This window comes from Lissotriton vulgaris, chromosome 10 (assembly GCF_964263255.1).
Source record: "Lissotriton vulgaris chromosome 10, aLisVul1.2, whole genome shotgun sequence".
Taxonomy (NCBI): domain Eukaryota; kingdom Metazoa; phylum Chordata; class Amphibia; order Caudata; family Salamandridae; genus Lissotriton; species Lissotriton vulgaris.
In genome coordinates this window covers 909,128,100-909,146,884 of record NC_141698.1, presented here as the reverse complement: position 1 = coordinate 909,146,884, position 18,785 = coordinate 909,128,100, and the positions used below count along the sequence as shown (strand labels likewise).

Sequence of the window (18,785 nt, the reverse complement as noted above, 5' to 3'; positions counted from 1 at the left end):
ACAGCATGGATATCTCTGCACATGTAAGTATAGGATTTAGTTGTAAATGTGGAAGGTAATAGGGCGATTGGAAGAAAAAGGGAGACTAATTATTACAAAATGAGTTGGGTTAAGTGAAATGTGTTCTAGCCCTGCTTTAGAGTAGGTCAAGAACCACACATGGTCAACCACTGGTACTGCATCAAACACCCCTTCAATATATCAATACATAAACGCAAAGGTGCACCACACAATTCCAAAACTACAATGCTAATAATCACAGACGTAGATTTTCTTAGTTGTGATTTTCTTTATTCCAAAAGGGTGTACAATCAAAACACGGGTGCGAAAAAATCTACGTCTGTGATTATTAGCATTGTAGTTTTGGAATTGTGTGGTGCACCTTTGCGTTTATGTATTGATTACTTTAGTTCTTGGATGAACCATCACTGTGACAGTGGGTGTTAACCAGTGTGCACACACTTCGCCCATACAAACTATCAAGGGCGATTTAAAAATTTGGGAGCAATTTGGGTTAGGTGCTACAATTTAGGAAGTTTCCACTGTCTCTCTTTCCTCTTGAAATTGTCACCCCTACAATATATATACATTTGATAATTTTCAGGTAAAAAATTTGGGTTGTCTGTAGTTGGTTCTATTAAGGACCATGTTTCCATAGGAAAAGTGTTTTTGTTTTGCCAATAACCTAGCTATAAAGTCCCCATAAAGTTTGTTTTTTTTCATCAAATTTCTAAGGTTGTTTCAATTCTTTTTTGTAACTATAACATCCTTGTAACCTTTGTTTTTTTCAGTGAAAGAAAAACCAAATATATATATATATAGCTCCAAACTTGCCTTACTTAATCAAATCCAAAAACTTGAACAGACAAGCGTAGACCCAGGTTTTCTTAGTGCATTATTTTATTTTGCCAATGCCGCCATGACATGTTTCAGGAGATCCCTCCCTTGATCACATATATATATATGCACATTATACCCCGGCACGACCCCTACACTACACAAAAACCACTGCGCTATCCTAAACCCTAAAACACTACCCCAGCAGGACCCCCTACCCTACCTAAACACCACTGCAGTACCCTAAACTCAAAAACACTACTACCAGCACGACCCCCTACACTACCCAAACACCACTGCGCTACCCTAAACCCTAAAACACTACCCCCAGCAGGACCTCCTACACTACACAAACACCACTGCACTACCCTAAAAGCCTACCCCTCTAGCCTACCCCTAGCACGACATCCTAGACTACCAAAACACCACTGCACTACTCTAAACCCTAAAAACACTCCCCCCAGCACTACCCCCTACACTACCCACACCACTGCACTACTGCAGTCGCTAGTAGATAGTTATAGTTAGGACCTATTTTCCATGAGAAAAGTGTTTTTTTGTTTTTCCAATAACTTTTGGCCTTTGGATGACGAATCTTCACAAAATTTTCAAAACTCGTGGGGCGCTCCAGTCAGCTCCTGTCTTGAAAGTTTCGGAGTGATTCGTCAAGCGGGGGCCGTGAAAAAAGGGGGGTCCTAAAACGTGTTTTCTCCATGTTATGTTTAATAGGAAACTTTAGACACGGCTACAGCCCAAACTGCTGAACGGAATTAGACCAAATTTGGCAAAAAGGTAGCCCTTGTTTCAGAAAGAACTCTTTTTGTTAAATGGTGTAAATCCGTTCAGTAGTTCCAGAGAAATTCAAAAAGAAGAGGTCGGAAAATCAATTTCCCTTAGGATACTTTATACACGGCTACAGCTCGAACAGCTGAACGGAATTACACCATATTTTGGCAAAAAGGTAGTGCTTGGTCCAGAAAGCGTCCTTTTTTAAAATGGTGTAAATCCGTTCAGTAGTTTTTGTGATAATAAAGGAAAAAAATATATATATATCTGGGCGGGTCCTAACTACACAAGCGCAAGCTTGGATCTAATTGGCTGCCAACACTGCAATCCAGGAAGTGTTGGCAGCCATCTTGGTGGAATGCTTTTTAGGTCTCACCTAGCGATGCAACGCATGCACTGCTCACTACACAAACACTACTGCACTACCCTAAACACTTAAACAATACCCCAGCATGACCCCCTACACTACCCAAACACTACTGTACTACTCTAAACCCTATAACACTAACTCAGCACGACCCCCTACACTACCCAAACATCACTGCACTACCCTAAACCCTAAATTACTACTCCCAGCACGATAATTCCCTACACTACCCAAACACCACTGCACTACCCTAAACCCTAAAACAGTACAGAGACACCACTGCACGACCCTAAACCCTAAAACACTATCCTCAGCACGACCCTCTACACTACACAAACACCACTGCACTACCCTAAACCCTAAAACACTACCCCCTGCATGAACCACCAAACACTACCCAAACACCACTGCACTACCTTAAACCCTAAATATAACCCCAGCACGACCCCTACACTACCCAAACATCACTGCACTACCCTAAACTCTAGATTTACCCCCAGCATGGCCCCTTACACTAACCAAACACCACTTTACTGCCCTAAACCCTAAAACACTACCCCTGCATGACCTACTACACTACACAAACACCACTGCACGACCCTAAACCCTAAAACACTATCCTCAGCACGACCCTCTACACTACACAAACACCACTGCACTACCCTAAACCCTAAAACACTACCCCCTGCATGAACCACCAAACACTACCCAAACACCACTGCACTACCTTAAACCCTAAATATAACCCCAGCACGACCCCTACACTACCCAAACATCACTGCACTACCCTAAACTCTAGATTTACCCCCAGCATGGCCCCTTACACTAACCAAACACCACTTTACTGCCCTAAACCCTAAAACACTACCTCTGCATGACCTACTACACTACACAAACACCACTGCACTACCCTAAACCCCACATCTACCCCAACACGACCCCCTAAACTACCCAAACACCAGTGCACTACCCTAAACCCTAAATTTAACCCCCAGCACAACCCCCTACACTAACCAAACACCACTGCCCTAAACCCTAAAAAACTATCCCAGCATAACCCCCTACACTACACAAACACTACTGTACTACTCTAAACCCTATAACACTAACTCAGCACGACCCCCTACACTACCCAAACATCACTGCACTACCCTAAACCCTAAATTACTACTCCCAGCACGATGATTCCCTACACTACCCAAACACCACTGCACTACCCTAAACCCTAAAACAGTACAGAGACACCACTGCACGACCCTAAACCCTAAAACACTATCCTCAGCACGACCCTCTACACTACACAAACACCACTGCACTACCCTAAACCCTAAAACACTACCCCCTGCATGAACCACCAAACACTACCCAAACACCACTGCACTACCTTAAACCCTAAATATAACCCCAGCACGACCCCTACACTACCCAAACATCACTGCACTACCCTAAACTCTAGATTTACCCCCAGCATGGCCCCTTACACTAACCAAACACCACTTTACTGCCCTAAACCCTAAAACACTACCCCTGCATGACCTACTACACTACACAAACACCACTGCACGACCCTAAACCCTAAAACACTATCCTCAGCACGACCCTCTACACTACACAAACACCACTGCACTACCCTAAACCCTAAAACACTACCCCCTGCATGAACCACCAAACACTACCCAAACACCACTGCACTACCTTAAACCCTAAATATAACCCCAGCACGACCCCTACACTACCCAAACATCACTGCACTACCCTAAACTCTAGATTTACCCCCAGCATGGCCCCTTACACTAACCAAACACCACTTTACTGCCCTAAACCCTAAAACACTACCTCTGCATGACCTACTACACTACACAAACACCACTGCACTACCCTAAACCCCAAATCTACCCCAACACGACCCCCTAAACTACCCAAACACCAGTGCACTACCCTAAACCCTAAATTTAACCCCCAGCACGACCCCCTACACTAACCAAACACCACTGCACTGCCCTAAACCCTAAAAAACTATCCCAGCATGACCCCCTACACTACACAAACACCACTGCACTGCTGGAAACCCTAAAACACTACACCCAGCACAACTCCCTACACTACACAAACACCACTGCACTATCCTAAATCTACCCCCAGCACGAACCCCTATATTACTCAAACACTGCTGCGCTACCCCAAACCCTAAAACACTACCCCCTACATAACGCCCTACACTACACAATCACGACTGTGCTACCTTAAGCCATAAAACACTACTCTCAGCATGACCCCCTACACTACACAAACATCACTGCACTACCCTAAACCCTAAAAAACTACACCAGCACGAACCCCTACACTACCCAAACACCACTGCACTACCCTAAACCCTAAAACACTACCCCCAGCACGACCACCTACACTTCACAAACACCACCTCACTACCCTAAAGCCTAAAACACTTCCCCTGCATGACCCCCTACACTACCAAAACACTACTGCACTAGCCTAAACCCTAAAACACTACCCCCAGCATGACCCCCTATACTACCCAAACACCATTCCACTAAACCCTAAAACACTACCCCCAGCATGACTCCCTACACTACACAAAGACCACTGCACTTCCCTAAACCCTGAATCTACCCCAGTACCACCCCCTATGCTACCAAAACACCACTGCACTAGCCTAAACCCTAAATCTACTCCCCTGCACTATCCCCTACACTACCCAAACACCACTGCACTACCCTAAACCCTAAAACACTACCCTCAGCACGACCTTCTACACCACCCAAACAACACTGCACTACCCTAAACCCTAAAACACTACCCCCAGCACGACCCCCTACACTATACCAGCACCACCGCACTACCCTAAATCCTAAAACACTACCCCACCACGACCCCCTACACCAACCAAACACTACTGCACTACCCTAAACCCTAGAAAAGTAACCCCCGCCCCATGCCCAATCCCCCTTACCTCTCACTCCTCGTGGTTCCTCTCTCCTCGTGGTTCCTGCTTCACGTCGTCTCTGAGGGGCGGTGCACGTCGTTGTGAGGAAAAGGAACAGCCTATGTTTCCTTACAACGACGTGGATCGTCTACATCTTTTTAGAACACATGATCATTTACAATAAATACCTTTACAATGAAATTTGTTGTAAAGGCATGCGTGGTAAATGACCTTGCATTCTAAAAAAATGTGTAGTCATGACTTTGCAATGTACACTACCCTCAGCACGACCACAATTTGTGGAACCTCATTTAAAGCGCTCTGATACCCCGGGTCTAGCCAGCGCTATATAAAACATTTGCCCTCACCTGTCCTTGCCCTAGTCCCCACCCTGTTTACCTGTGAATTTCCCGCATCATTTGAGAGCTATCTATTTTGTCTGATGCCCGATGGAGCTACCTGGTTTAGCTATACAGGAGATGGGACATGGATTCCCTCCTTGGTCGTCACCAACCCATTTGGCCTGTAGACAGATTTCATTTCGTCTCTCCTTGTTGTCTCCTCCCCATCCTCCCTTTCTCACCTTCCCTGTTCTCTCCCCTCTACGCTCCATTTATTTTGCCCTCCATGTTATTTAAATGTTTCCCATTGAGACCTAGCTATTTGGCCGTAGCCCGGTGGAGCTACCTGATAGCTATATAGGAGATGGGTTTTGGGACTTCCCCCTTGACCGTCACCTACCCAGACGGTCTTTGGGCAGATTTTCCTTCGTCTTTCTGCAGTTTCTCCCTCCCATCCTGTTTTTCTGCGAACCTCTTCCCTCGATACTTGAGACCAAACTACTTTGTCTGACGCCCGATGGAGCTAACTGGTTCAGCTATAGGGGAGATGGACCGTGGATTCCTTCCTTGGTCATCACCTACCCAGCCGATCTTTAGACAAACTTCCTCTCGTCTCTAAGGTTGTCTCTTCCCTTATTCTCACGTTCTCTCCTCACCTATCCCCCACTTCTTTTCTCTCTCCTCCCTCTCCTCTCCTAATGTATTGCTGATGGTTTAATGTAATGTGTAATTGTTGAACTTTTCTGTTATACTGTTAAACCACATTGTTGCACTTCCTTTCGTCCCTTCTGTCGTCTCCTACTGCATCCTCCCTCTATTTATGTCTCTCCTTCTCCCATCTCTCAATGTATTGAGACTGAACTTTTTTGTCTGATACCCGATGGAGCGACCTTGTTTAGCTATTGGTGAGATGGGCCATGGATTCCCTCCTTGGTCTTCACCTACCTAGTCGGTCCTTAGACAGAATTCTTTCTGTCTCTCCGCATTGTCTTTTCCCTTATCCTCCCTCTCTCACCTCCCCTGCCCCCTCCACTACTTTTCTCTCTCCTTTCTCTCCCCTCCTAATTGTAGTGCCTAATTTTTGGGATTTATTGTGCTATTGTTGAACTTTTTCTGTTACATTGTTGTTTCTCATGTAAAGCGCTCTGATACCTCCGGGTCTAGCCAGCGACATATAAAACTCTTTAAATAAATAAATAAATAAATAAATGTGTGATAATGCATGCTTTGTAATGGTATTGCGAAGTAAAAAAGTTGTTTATCGATCGATGCTGGCCCCTGTTCTTCAGTGAGTCATTTATTTGATAAATTGGAGGAAGGAATGTGTTTTTTACCAAAAAGTGCATTCCCGGCTGTTGTATTGTGAAAGTGTCCCTGTGGTCACGTTTCACTTCCAGTGAGAGAGTGGAAGAGTCTGTTTGGATCTAAAGGAGTTCTGTTGTTGGACGGGGCCAGCACAAGACGTCATCAGAAAACACAGCTAATAAAAAGCATCCTCCCTGAAGTGTGGAGCAGTGCCATAAGAGGTCAATGAGTGTGGGTCCCACCGCTGTTTGACCGTACTGTGCCTTTCCGGGGTACGGGAAGCAGAAGCGGCATCCATCACAGGTCGTCTTATACACTAAAAAAGGACCAAACAATGCTTTCCTTTCTTTTCTTCTTCTGCTGCACCATCTGTTCTTCCTCCTCTACTGCAAGTGGATCAAAACTAGAAGCCATAGTTGTATTAAAAATAAACAAACACACAAAAAAGGTATGTCAATATAAAGAGAAGCAAGAAACAGGTCTTCTCTCTATCAAGGACAAAAAGGGAAATATCAGAAGGATGGATCCTCCCTTTTTCACAATGACATTGATTTCAACCAATCAGATTCCTTTTTTCTTTCGCTGACATGAAGTCGCGTAGGGTGCGCCACTCATCACGCACCCTTCGCGCTCCAGAGAAAATCATACGTATCATTATACACTATAAATAAAAATGTCTATACACTTTTAATAAGTATATTAGCAAAACTGTTCAGTCTAATATCATATTCAAACTTTCTATAGTCATTTTTTCAACTTGAAAAAAACACAGAAGTCGCGATTTTGGCACAATCTCAGTTTAATCACGGCACAACTCCATAAATACATGCGGGGAGATGTTGCGCACATTAAGCAGCTACACTGTGCATTTCGTAACTTTACTTTCGTCGAAAATATATTGAAAATAATACTTTAAAAATACTTTTATTAATAAATTTATATAAACACTTAAAGGAAAACCTTTATTTATAATTAATTTAAAGATGTTTCATACTTTACAAATTACGCCAAAGCCGCGACCCCAGTGCGACTCTTCAAAATGGCTACCGGAATGCACGCAGACATCGCGTAGGATGGGCGAAGGGTGCGTGACTTCTGTATAATATTTAAAAAAAAGAATGAATACAGTTTTCCTCACTAAAAATTATTCACAATTTTTTTTTTAAATATATATATACTTACAGAAAAAAAACATAGGATTGAGGTACATTAGATTTACAAATTTTCGTTTAAAAAACCTTTGAAATTCACTGAAAAAACCATAGGTTTCAGGCACGTTATAGTTAGAAATTAGTATTTAAAAAAACATAGGAATTCATCAAAAAAACATAGCTTTGAGGCATGTTATAGTTAGGAATTAGCATTTAGAAAACCATAGAAATTCACTGAAAAAACCATAGGTTTCAGGAACGTTATAGTTAGTTGGACATTTCACTCGTACAAAACCACAGAAATTCCGGCTTTATAGTTAGTTCAGCTAACGATAACTCGCTCCCTCGCAATGCGCTGCTGATGATGTCACATAATACATCATTCATGACATGGTCATCATAAAAATTGAAAGACGCAGGTGATTACAACTGGTAAAGAGTTCTGCATGTTATCATAGATTTGTTACAATAAAATATGTAATAAATAATTCTAAGAATATTATATATAAGGAAATATATTCAAACGCAATAGGTTTTCCCTTTAACCATCTGTGTGAGGAAGGTGGGATAATGTTAACCTCCATTGTCTTTAATAAAATTAAGATTCTCTCTGTATGTTAATAGGAGAATCGCTGTTTCATTACAAGACCGGAGACTATCATTGTTTATGTTTAAAGCTTTTTAATGCCCCACTGATCACATGCTCCACAGGCTTAAGGTAAAAGCTTGCAAAGGTGGTGGCATCTGACTGCTACTTTCAATATATTGGAAAGTGAACTTCCATCCCAGAACACTTTGCTGGCCAGCGCATCACGGGAAGAGCTCGCTTTAAATTTGGACAAATCTACTCCTGTGTATCTCTTCCTTGTTCCAGGTGCCTATGATTCATCCAGTAGGCTTTTAGGCTCTTCTGAAAGGCCTAAGTATCTGTTAGATCTCCTAAAATCCATCAAAAACAAGAAGGTTCATATTTCCTTCTATAAGAAGAGGATGCTCTTACCCTTCTTGTCCTAGGAGAAGACCTAAGCTCCCTGGGCTCAAACGTGGAAAACCTAATGCTAGTTCCATAACTCCTGGGAGTCATACATGGGTATTTCAAAATTGAGAAATTAAGACGATGTTGCATCACTCCGTCCGTATTTTCAGTAATATCGTCCCAATTAATGGGTCGATTATGATGGCGGTGAATCCGCATCCTCCGGACCGGTGGAAGCTACCGCCGGCCCGGAGGATGCGGATTCACCGCTACGGCATAGAAAACACCCACCGCCAGATTATGATGGCGGTGCGATCAGCGGCTGTAACAGGTCCGTCCGACGCTGAGCCGCGGGGTGTGGACCCCAATATGGTGGCGGTGTCTGCAAGACACCGCCAGCCACATAAGGATGGGTGCGGAAACATCCTTTTCCGCGGCTGCTTTTTTGCCGTGGAAAAGCATGTGGAACTTTGCGGGCCCCCAGGGTGTTGGGGGGTGCACATGGGGGGTACCCCCCTGCTTTGGCATGCACAAGGTGGCAGGCGCCACGCGGTGCCCGCCACGTTGTGCACGTCAAAGGAAAACATGCATTTTTCACTTTGTGGTGGGTGCTGCTTAAAGCAGCACCCGCCATAATGTTACATATAGAGGATGTGACCGCCGGGGTGGCGGTCACATTCTAATTCCAATGGAGGAACCGCCGATGCCCCTGCAGACGGTCCCTCCACCTCGTCCGTCCACCATCCAAATCGACCCCTAAGTATGGTCAAATTTTGCGGATCTGTGGTCCGCGAATTTACACGAAATCGCAAAAAAGTCCTTGAATTCGCAGATTTACCTGCGAAATCGCGCTTTTTTCCCGACTTCCATCTACTCAACTGGAGTACTTTCTACTGGCTAATCAGTAAGTGCTACCTCGTTGGGTAAATGTATAGTGCTTTTCCTACACTGCAGCTGCGTAAAGGGCCAGAAGATTTGTCTCCACTGACCATGTGTGCCTGTAACTTTGCCACCGCACCAAAAGGCTCCGACTTCCCTTGAGTGAGCTGTCCATCATAGTTGGGAAAGGGCGGGAAGACTTTTGATACCGCTAGTGTGTGGTGCGGGGCTTCTATGCATGTCAACATGCCTCGTGTATAAAGGGTCAGAGAGCGAGCAGGGCAGCAGGTGAGGAGAAAGCAGCCTCCTAGTCACAGGAACGGGGATTGCACTAAAGAGAAACTCAGGGATGCAAAGACCTCCCTCGGGTATTACAGATAATTTTCGTCTGCAGATATGGGGTTAAAGCAAACTTGCCCAGCCTCGACCATGCTCACTAATGTTTTGGGCTGATTAAAACGTTACTGAATTTGAGCTTCAACTTGGGCACCTGCTTTATTTATATCTGTAAGTGCTTCCTGTTGAGGTTTAATTTTTGGCCCACAGGAAGCACTTACAGAGTTAAGGCAGGTGCCCGAGTTGAAGCTAACTTTGTAACCATTTTAGACTGGAGCCAGCGAGCACTCTGCACCTTAATGGCGCCATTCTAAAATGGTTACAAAGTTAGCTTCAACTCGAGCACCTGCCTTAACTGTGCTTCCAGTGGGCCCAAAATAAAATCCACCCGGTCGCCAATTCGCAAATTTTCCGGCAATTTCGCGAGATTCGCGGATCGTGAAATTGCTGACAATTCGCAAATTTCGCGAGAGGAGCGGATTTTGCGCCTATACTTAGTCCCAATTAGTGCAAACAGAAGGAACACATGGCAATTGTCTTTGCTCAAGATTTAGAGCAGAGTATCCAAAGCTTTGGGGTATGGTCTCTAACTGTAATACCACTCTATCTGGAAAGTCAGTCTGCTGGACAACAGATCCACCTTAAATGGGCCCCACAGGGTCTGAATCTTTACAGATAATATTTGGTTCAGCTTCCAGTCGCTTAAATCTCTTAAAAACCTTGAATTCTAATCTGCTCATTTGTTCTGATGCCCTGGAATAAACTCTGCCTTCAACAAGATTTGTTGATTCTAAGAGAAATACCAACTCTTCTTGGCCGGGTCTGCAAGTGTTTTTGACCTTGCACCTCCCAAGCGATTCATATAAGAGACAGTCTTAAAATTGTTATTGTCTAGTCTGATCAGGAAATCACTGTTTTTAAAGTGGATTTGAAGATCATCAAAGCATTCAAACCCTCCATAATTTCTAAACAAATTATATGAAGTGGGAGTTCCTCCTGTGACCCCTTCCCCCTTGTTCCCATTTGTACTAATTTGCACCCCAGCCCACTTTTCTTTAATCAGATCCCACTATATGATCCGGGGTATGCCCAAATATTGCTTTGCCACCATTCCAACTGTCTAGGTTGTTCCACCACAACCGGAGATCTTCTCAAGCCTCTTGTGACAAGGGGATTATGTCTGAGTACCACAGGCCTTTCCTCAACCCCAAACACTTCAGTCTCTGTAAGGCCCTGTAATGCAGTGGGCCCGGTGAAACTTCTTGAATGGAAGAGGACAGGAGACCAACCACTCTTGCTAGGTTGCTTAAAGTCACCACGTGTTTTGATAAAACATAAGCTACCGCCTTCTTTATTTTGGACAGTTTCTTTATTGGTAATTGTAGTTGAGCTTTGATGGTATCTACCTGAAACCCTAGGAATTTCAGATTTTGTGGAGGGCTCAGTATGGGCGTTTTGACATTGATAATCGATCCTAAAACCTCAAAGATATCCAATGACCATTTCATGCGTTTCACAAATTCTTCTTGATTTTGTGACATTATTTACATATCGTCTGACAAATTACTAGTCGTACACCACTTCCTCTCAAGACTACTGTTCTTAGAACCTTGGTGAAGCACCAATGGACTGAAGAGAGGCAAAAGGGGAGGAAATGAAACTAATAAGTTATTCCTTTCCAGTGGCGATCCTTAGATGTTTTTGTGAGTGCTGGTGCATAAGGATTGTGAAATAGGCATCTTTGAGATCTAGTTTAGTTTCATAAGCCAGTACTTCCTTTTTAGGATGTTTCTTAGGAGGTGGATACCTGCCATTTCGAAATGTCTGTGGACTAGAAATATATTTACTTCTCTCAAATTTGTCAAGACACCTGCATTTTGCTTTTTTACGAAAATGATTGTGCTCACAACGCCCTGTTTTGGAATGACACTATGCAGATATCCTCCTCGAGTAACATCTTACTTACTTCTGATTCTACCAGAACTGTTTGAGCCTGATCTAAGATTAACTCTCTGAGTTGATGCACTTGAGAAGGCTTTTGGATGGAATCTATTGTGAAGCCCTTCATAGTATCAGGCGCCCAACAATTGTTTGTTATTAATCCCCGATTTTTGCTGAATAGGCAGTCTTCCCCCTACCTTTGGCAAGGAAGAACAAACAGTGGGTAAGACTCTTACCTTGCTGTCCATGTCCCTGGAATCCGCCTCTGCCACGTTCTCATGTGCGGGTCTTTCAACCTCTTTGTTTCAAAGAAGGAATTATTGTTTCCCCACAAGTATCTTCCGTTACCATGTTGACCTTGTTGGTGAAATAGGGACCTATCTTGCCTGCCGCTAACAGCCAGTCTCATCCTGTCAGCCCTTTCACAAAAACTCTACTTGCAAATATGTGTCTCATGTTTGTCTGGGTGTTACTAAAGGCTGAGAAGTTTGAAAAATAATTCCCTATTATTTTAATAAGTTTTTCTCCAAAGAGTAGACCATTTGGTCACCCTGAATATCCTTGTTTGCAAGGTCTCCAAGTTTGGGGGCTATTCTCATTAAAATTGTTCTCCTACATTTCGTGGATAGCCCTGCATTGGCATTTCCAAGGAGGCATAGAGTTTGTTGACTGCACCCCCAGAGGAGTTCAACGTCCACAGGGGTTTGTAGCAGGGATTCCGTTCTCTTACAGAACTGTGCATAGAGATCAGGAACCTTAGTGAATTAGGGTGACTCACCTCAGTGTCCAAAATCCCCTTACCGAGCTAGCTACAGTGTCTCATTGGTCATAACAAACTCCCAATGACTTAGACAAACCAGAACATGAACTTAGATTACCTCAGGTATCGTGGAACACATGAACACTCTTTCGCTCTATAATCATTTCAAACCAGAACGTGGAGTAAAAGAGGACACGTGCACTTCTGAAATATTTATTATTCAATGCAAGGTTCTCAAACGCAGTATCTTATATAATACAAAAAGACATATTATAAGAATCAGAGTTAACAGCATAGTTACTAGTCCATAATAAGCAAACAGTGATAACATATTATAATGCTAAAATCAATAGAAATTAATAACACCTATTTCTCGCACTCCCTAATTAGCATACTATATTATATCTAAGAAGGTCTCATTTGGGTTTTAGAAGGGCGGGCCCATACCTCTAAATGTCAGGAGGAGAGGATCACATCATCTGCTGCCTGCTGTCTGCATGCGAAGCATCATCAAGTGTGTTTTTGCATTCTCAGTAACTCTATCTTAAACCCGCTTAGAGCCCAATGTTGGCAGCAACTGTATTTGTGTTATGTCTAATGTGGTGCGAAGATCAGGCCTCCCAGCAACCTTGTGTTAGGTTATTCTTAGAGGGTTCAGCACTCAGTGTGCAGACAGTGTACCAAGTGTACCAAGCACGACTGATATCAGAGCAATAACATATTATTCTCAAATAAATCACATCTTTCGTCTAGGTTGAAAGCTACAATAACAATTATGTGTCGTGTGCAAACTGAAGCCGAAGGAAAATAAGTCGTTTAAACATTTAATAAACTCATGCTAACTTAACACAGTATATAGAAAAGCAGTAACTATATGACACCCCCCCCAATGATCCGAGGACGGTCAAAAAACAAGCCAATACTAGAATAGAGGCATAACATGAATGCAGAGTTCAACAATATTGAGCCAAGCTAAATGTATGTGAATGTATATATAAAAATTATATATTAATATGTACGAATGCCTATAATGGCCAAACAAAATGCAATTAAAAGTCTTCAACTCGAGGCCGAGTATGAAAGTATAGGCCTAGATCATATAAAGTTAAATGTTCGTAAGAAAAAGGGCACTTTTCAAACATATCAAAAAGTCAGGTGCCATAATAATGAAAGTCTCCAAGGCATCTCATGATTGGACAGAATATGCAAAATAGGCAGCAACAGCCTCCAACATGAAATCACTGTTATCATCCGAAAACAGTTCAGCCATCCAATTAAGCAATGGGAAAGAACATACATGCTCCTCCAGCACCGGATCCCCTAGTAAAATCAGAGGACAACTCGGTGGGTTCTCAAGAACGCTGTGTGCCAGAAACTCATGCACCGCTGTGGGTATGTCCCACTGACCCATTAGTCCATGCATCGCTGCCAAGGCCATAATCCTTTCGCCGGAACAAACCAACATGTGAGCAACTACGGGGCCCATCAGGTGATTAAAATCGAAATCAGGAGATATCGGCAAGCAGAGACACAAATCAATGGCCCAGTCGAAATCGCAGCTCAGGCAATGAAACACAGGCTGGACACATGTGAAATAGGAAAATCGAAACGATAATCCAAATGCTGTGCTTTAAGTCACAAGTGGCAGGGTGCCTTAGTAATCAAGCATCCGGTTACGAAACAGTGTCAGAAGGAGCTGAGCGGCTTCTTGCGCAGGATGGGCATCCATGTTTTAGGAAGCAAAATAATATCAAAATGCCTGCAGCCAAAGCCAGCAAAACAGGGAATCCACCAAACAAACTTGAAAATATAGAATGGAAGAACGCAGGGATGACACCAAAAACTTTTTCAAAGGTAGTCACAAGACCACTGCTAACTAATTTAAAAAAATGAGCTAAGCCAGACGTGGAGGAGGCATTAAAGATTTGATGAACTAATTCGCAGAAATGAAACGGCAAGTCAGTATTTAAAAGTGCCTGCACCTCTGTGCGTGTGTTAGCTATGTGAAGGACATAAGTTTCACGGGCCGAGCTCAGGGCCACTTCCTTTTGAGACAAAAAGGCTCTTTTTCTACTCATACCATTGAACTCCGCTTTCAAGGTTGGGATGCGCGGCCAGATGGAAACATCTGAATTCCTAGTGTGGGAGGATATAGTACATTTTTGCAACACACCACACGTTCTGATACAGTAACCACATAAGCGATACTGACCATTAACCCACAACACTCTTCGTTATTGAAAAGCAAATAACTACCATTTGTCAATAATGTAAATGTGGGAACAATCGTTGGTACTGGTGTGCCTTTCAAAACACAGGCTAAATTAGGTTGGTCCTGATTACAAGAACCGTGTAACTGGATGTGTCTGCATATTAATGAACGGTCAGGCGACTGCGTGCATTCTTCACCATTAGGATTCACTTCCTTTCCATCTTTTAGACATCTGTATGTGTATGGTAGAGACCATGCCTCATGGAGGAATGCGCTGCCTAGTGGTTCATATCGCCCTATTGCAATATACCGCATACAAGGAATTTGTATAAAGCAAATGGCAATGTAATTAAACCTTGGATTAGCCATGTTGCAGCAGCGGCTTCAGCCACAGAAAAGGGTAAAGATTCTAACTTTTCAATATGTAACATAGAAAATGATGCATCTCGCATTGAAAGCATGCGCTGCTTGTCAGTTAAATTAAATGGGGCAAAGAGGGAGGACACGTTCATGTAACTCCAGGGCACACGACCCGCCTTAAGAGTCTGTAGTGACCATGCAAATTGCATTACAGAATGCAATTGATTTTGACCATGGTATAATACGGACACCTCATCATTCACAATGTCAACTTTAGAAGAAACAATATTATTCAACGTGTAAATTCGGGAAGAAAGCATGTTAATACTGTTAACGACAACTGCAAGTACTTTTTCCAAATTTGCTTGGTCAATAAACCTTAGGCGCTTAGCAGCCTCAATTTGTGAAAATTTCCAAATTTCATTGTAAACCGCATAAATCCACCGTTTAGATCTACCATTAGCCGGGCCTTTTATGAAATCATTTAAATCCACATTATCATTTAACTGAGATAGATGTAGTTTAACTGCAGCTAACGTGGAATGTTGTAACCAGTTCTGACACAGTTTGCCCACAGAGTAAGTTGTGACAGTATGGTCAGTTTCAAAACGGGGATCAGACCTGACTTGTGTAAACCCTTCAGTCAAACCCAGAAAACGACGTTGGCAAGAATCAGAGCTTCTATGCCACATGAGCCAACCCTTTGGATCCAAACTGGACACATTAAAGGATGAATTATGCAATAGAGTTTGTAACTCACGAATGGATAATTCAGTATGATTACCCCAACCTGAATATTCTTCCAGTTCAGGGATAGTTGGTGTATTTAAGTTTTTAGAAGTAGCCAATCCAAAGCATGTTGTTTGGGAAACAGTAGAATTTAGAAACAACATGTGATTCGGGATGAGACATGCATGGTGCAAAGCCTCAGTGCCTTGTACCTGTCAATCTTTGGTACCCCAAACCGATTTAAGGTCAATGGTTTCCTTCCATAGCTCGTAGCCATCCACAGCTAACTTGTCTAGAAAGGACTTCGAATACAGCAATTTTGTATCGGTAAGTCTAACTTTGGACATGGACTTTTGTGTCATCTTGAAATAAAATGACTCAGGATTTGATTGGTTAAAGTCTGTAAAAAAAGTGTATTTTTTCAGAAATGTGCTGGAGCTGCCTCTTAATGGAGCTGGGCAGTGTTCCCACTGTGTGTAATTTACAGTACCCCTTCTGGAACTTGTTTTATGCAAAAATTGATTTCCATAATGTTGAAAGCAAAACAAATCACCATAATTAACAGAATCTAAGTATAAATCCTCAGCATCAAAGGCAGCATAATATTTTAAATCAGAGAATAATGCTTCTACGGCCTGAATATCCCAATCATCAGAACGTATATTTTGTTTGACCACATCCCCCATGTTTACTCTAAGCACATTCGGAACATTAATCACTTCAGTGGGGCCATGTATTCGAAACCTAACTGCATCCCACACAATCCCATCAAGAACAGGCCAAGCAGTGATGTTAACTGTATTCAAGTCACTTTTCAGTCTGTGTGCTGAATGAGAAGAGGAAAGAGGGTCCGATGTTCCATTAAGGTACCGAATTCCTGTTCTTTCTTTGACATAGTGGCCATCGACTAGACGGAAAAAATAAAACACAAAACCAATTGACATAAAAAGATAAACTGAAAAGAGAATCACCCAAATGTATGTCCAAGGGGGAATCAAAAAATGTTTTTTGAATAAAGTGGCACAAATGGCAATATTTGAGGGTTTCTTTGAATGTACTGGAACAGAGTCAAAAGAGAATCTGGATTGTGTGGCCAAACGGGTCTTCAAATCCGGCATTGATAAATCAGTTGGATAGGTGTAGTTCAACTCATCAGTGTCATTAACAGGAAAAGTATTTAATAAAGGACTGGAAATAACAGGCATCTCGAGGGACACCTCTGGCTCACCACCAGAAGTAATGGCTAACACGGAATGCCTCACCATGGAAAGACAGGATACCGCCGGTGTCATGGTATGAAGAATCGGCCACCCTGTGTATCTTGACATTGTCAATTGAGATAAATCTGTTTTCCTTACGACCTGGAAGTGGTGGTAATATGACTGTTCTCGTGCCCTTCACTCCAAGAACTCGAACCGGTGCACGATATGAAGGACCAAATTCTTTCTTGTTATCGATCTTCTCTCGAACCAGTTCTCCAACTTGGGGTAGCCAGCCAACTACCGGGATCTGCAACGCATCATCGGAGGTGGAGGGCAAATGTTCCTTAGCTAGACTGTCTCTGGTCTTTTGTAGATCCTGTAAAACATTGCAATGTTCATCTACGTCAAAGGCCGCGGCCTGGGCCTTGCGGTCTAGACCATCGAGGTCAGGGACATACATCTTGATACCAAAGAGCATTTCGTATGTGGTCCGCCCACCCAGAGACCTTCTAGGGAGATTATTAAGCGCACGCTGCACGCCATTGAGATGGGCCAACCAGTTTCTGCCCGTGCCTATAACTTGAGCTGTCAAAGATTGCTTTAAGTCACGGTTCATTCGTTCCACTACACTGTTACCCTCAGGTCTGTATGGAGACGAAAACTTGACTTGGACCCCCAACAAAACCATAGCATCCTTATACGCCTTAGAGGCGAAAGCCGGACCCTGGTCCGAATGGAAGGTACCACAGGCAAAAATCCCTACAAAGACACGCAAATCCTTAATGACAGTCCGTGAATCAGCGCTGCGATCGGGCCATACCCACACAAAGCATGTGCATGAATCAACTGCTACTAAGATGTATTTATACGCAGTATCAGAAGAGAAAGGACCGCAGTGATCTAAATAAACACAACCCAGCAGTTTATTAGAAATGTACAACTGTGTCTGAGGCGGACGCGCAGCAGTTGAAGGCTTAATCTGCTGGCAAATGTCACATAGCAGGGCATAATAGCGCATCTGTTTGTACAGTCCCCGCCACCAGAACCTCTGTTGTAGCTGAGTTACAGTGGCCGAGACGCCCGCATGCCCAGACGCCACACCTTCATGAGCCGCTGTAATCAAAAAAGCTCTGCGATCCGAGTTGGGAATTAAACGTTCGCCAACTTCAGGTATTTTCACATAAGGAACATTATCAGGACTTAAGTGGTATGTGTACTTCGAAGGGAACCCCGCAGGATATTTACTTCCCTTCTCAGTGGTAGCAACAGCCGCCAAGATGTCATCATCTATTTTACTTTTGGACCGTGTAACTGCTGCAACTAAGTATGTCGATACTGCAGACTTCGCTGCTTCATCAGCAAGCGAATTACCAACAGCGTGGACTCCCACACGCTGGTGGCCAAGAGTATGAATCACAAACACGACCCAGATCATTTTATGCTTTATTGTGCTACCTTTGGAATCACGAAATTCATTCTGAATCCAAAAGAACAAGTTTTCATTGTAAGACTGGACACAGTAGTAAGAGTCACTTATGATTAAAGTCGTCACACAAGGATCTGCGTACTCCAATGCAAGCATCAGAGCACGAAGCTCTGCTAATTGTGCGGTGCAGTCCCCAAGTGTCTGCTTGTGCACGGCACTGGACTTGAACTCAT

General features: G+C 43.3%; 1 protein-coding gene across 1 annotated transcript in view; it reads left to right on the top strand.

The window, feature by feature from the left end:
* Positions 1 to 18,785, top strand: part of LOC147688995 (ATP-dependent translocase ABCB1-like) — an 856,748-nt gene that overhangs the window by 404,794 nt on the left and 433,169 nt on the right. The gene's annotated exons all lie outside the window — the stretch shown is intronic.